The sequence below is a fragment of the Dermacentor silvarum genome, unplaced genomic scaffold (genome assembly GCF_013339745.2).
Source record: "Dermacentor silvarum isolate Dsil-2018 unplaced genomic scaffold, BIME_Dsil_1.4 Seq3722, whole genome shotgun sequence".
In the NCBI taxonomy this organism is placed as follows: domain Eukaryota; kingdom Metazoa; phylum Arthropoda; class Arachnida; order Ixodida; family Ixodidae; genus Dermacentor; species Dermacentor silvarum.
This window is the reverse complement of record NW_023606129.1, coordinates 1-3,114: the sequence shown is the minus strand read 5'-3', so window position 1 is coordinate 3,114 and position 3,114 is coordinate 1.

Here is a 3,114-nt window from a genome sequence, read left to right as displayed (position 1 = left end):
CAATGTTAGGTAAATAAAATCGGGAGGAAGAATAACGCGCCGACAGGCCTGGAGAGAGAGTTGGGAGAGGTTTTTATTGGGTATCAACTCATATACAGACGAGGGCAAAGTCTGGAAGAAAGTTAATAAGATAAAAGGGCTACAACCTTATTCACTACCGTTGGTAAACACACAACGCGAGTCTAGAAAACCAAGTTAACTGCCTGGGAGCACATTTTGAACATGTGGCCAGCTCATACCATTATTCCCAAATATTTAAAAAACACAAGGTTACAATCGATAAACAGAAACTAGAAAGAAAATGTACCGGAGACGGGGCATACAACCAGCCGTTATGCATTGCTGAGCTGTATGCACCGCTTAGTTGTTGCAACTAGTCTGCCCCAGGCTCTGACCGCATAGTTTATCAAATGCTGAAACACTTTTCCCATGAAACAAAAAAACTCTCCTGTCCCTATACAACGCTATATGGACCTCCGGCAAGATCCCCTCTGCCTGGAAAGAGGCCATTGTCGTTCCTATAGTCAAGCAGGGCAAGGACCCATCGTCTGTTTCGAGTTACCGGCCTATAACACTAACAAGCTGTCTCTGCAAACTGTTCGAAAAAATGATAAACCGCCGACTAATACATTTCCTCGAATCAAACAAACTGCTTGACCCGTACCAATGTGGGTTTTGAGAGGGTCGATCCACCGCCGACCATTTGATACCTATTGAGACGCAAATTCGTGAAGCTTTCTTCTGTCTGTTTCTGTCTGTATTCCTTGATATGGAAAAAAGCCTACGATACCACGTGGCGGTTTGGAATACTTCGAGACCTCTCATTTGTTGGTATACGTGGTAACATATTAATTGTCAGAAAGTTATTTATCTAATCGCACATTCCGTGTTCGTGTGGGAAATGCTGTACAAGACCATTTGTGCAGGAAACTGGAGTGCCACATGGCGGCGTGCTCAGTTGCACTTTCTTTATCGTAAAAATGAGTTCCTTGCGTCTGTATATCCCAAGAAACATGTTTTTTCTTCATACGTCGATAATGTACAGATAGGTTTCACCTCGTGCAATCTTGCAGTCTGTGAGCGGCAGATTCAGCTTGGTCTGAACAAGGTGTCTAAAAAAAGTGGGCAGACGAGAATGGATTTAGCCTTAACCCACAAAAGACCACCTGCGTCCTATTCTCCAGAAAGAGGGGTCTGCACCCCGATCGTGACATTGATTTGCAGGGGCAACGTGTGGCCGTAAAAACCAAACAAATTTTTAGGTGTGATTCTAGATACAAAGCTTACATTTATGGCACACATACGGTATGTACGAAAGAAGTGTATGAAAACAATGAATATTCTAAAAGTGTTGTCACGCACCGCTTGGAGCAGTGACACAAAGTGCCTTTTGAATTTGTATAAGCGCCTCATACTCACAAGATTATATTCCGGCGCCATAGTGTACCATTCCGCTACGGCAAGCGCTAAGAGGATGCTGGATCCTGTACACCATCTAGGCATCCGCCTAGCCACTGGTGCCTTCAGGACAATTCCTGCGTCAAGCCTGTATGTAGAGGCGGACGTGTGGTCGCTTGACTTGCAACGTTCATACTTAAGCCTCACCTATTTCCTGAAAGTCAATTCGAACTCGGAACATCCGTCCTTCTCAACCAGTGCCAAACTCTTTAATAACCGGCCGACAGCAAGAGAACCCTTCTCACTACCTGTCAGGAAAATTAGTGATGAAATGGCTAACCCACTACTTGAAGATATTTTGATGGCCCCAGCAAAGCCAGTGCCACCGTGGCAGTGGCAACTCATATAGTGTGATACTTCGGTTGTAGAGGCCATGCCATGTCCTCCAGCCCCATAACACGAACCACTACATTTGCTTGACGTTAACGCTTAAAGGACGGGTCTTCTCGATGCTCGGCGGCTACATTCCACCCAGTGATCACACTGATTTCTCGTACCTGTCTTCAGCAATCCAGAGTTGTACAGCTCCTCATCTTATTGTGGGCGACTTCAATGCTCATCCCCCCAATGGGGAAGTGCAGTAATGAATCACCGAGGCAAAGCCCTGTCCGACTTCATGCACTCCCAGGATTTCGTCAAGATTAACGATGGCTCTCCTACGTTTCTGCGTGGCACGTCCTATAGTAGCTGCTTGGACCTGACGTTTGCTTCCTCACTATTACAGTCCTCTATTAGCTGGTTCAGTGATGTGGAAACACATGGCAGTGATCACATACCAACGTATATCTGCGTGAAGTGGTTCGCGCCTACCACTTCGTCTCATGTGCGGTGCACAGACTGGCCCACCTTTAAGACATCCGTGGAGAATTCCTGTGCGGATCTCGAGTCACCAACCCAAGGCTTGATCACGTCCGCCCTCAGTGAGGCCACGCGGAACATATGTGCACCTACGCCGGGGTCTCCTATCGACGTGGAATTCGAGAAGTTACGCGCAGTCCGACGGCGCGCTGAAAGGAAATACAGAAGGACGAAATGTACGTACGACCTCGCCCTTTGTCGCCGAGCTCGACGACAAACAAAGCGTCATCTCGAGAAATTAGGAAGGAAGCGCTGGAGAAAGTTCTGTTCACCACTGGATCCTCGCAAGCCGCTGTCACTTATTTGGCATGTAGTCAGGAGCCTGCGTTCTCCCCCACAAGAAAGGTACCCTTTCAGTGCTCTGGCCCTTTACCAACGTCGCACTGATGTAGAGGTAGCGGATGACTTCTGCAAAATGATTGTGGTCCCAACTCGGCCAGCCTCAATTCAATTCGAGGTTTTTACGCCACCTTCCCCCAGTGACCACTACGACTTGCTCTTTACGATGCATGAATTAGAGGCTGCTCTTGCGTCGTGTCGCCATTCATCCGCTTATAAAAATGACTATTGAAATGTTGTTGGCATATTGTTGAGGAATTGTTGACACAATATCCTTTCAATAATGTCTCAATAGTTATTGAACGTACACAACAATACCGCAACAATAAAGTTGTTGAGCGCTTCACAACAGTAATGTCATTGACTAATTGTTGTTGACATATTGTTGAATAATGTTGAGCACTATTGAGAATTTTTGAGCAATATTGACATTAAATATATATCTGAAACACACACATG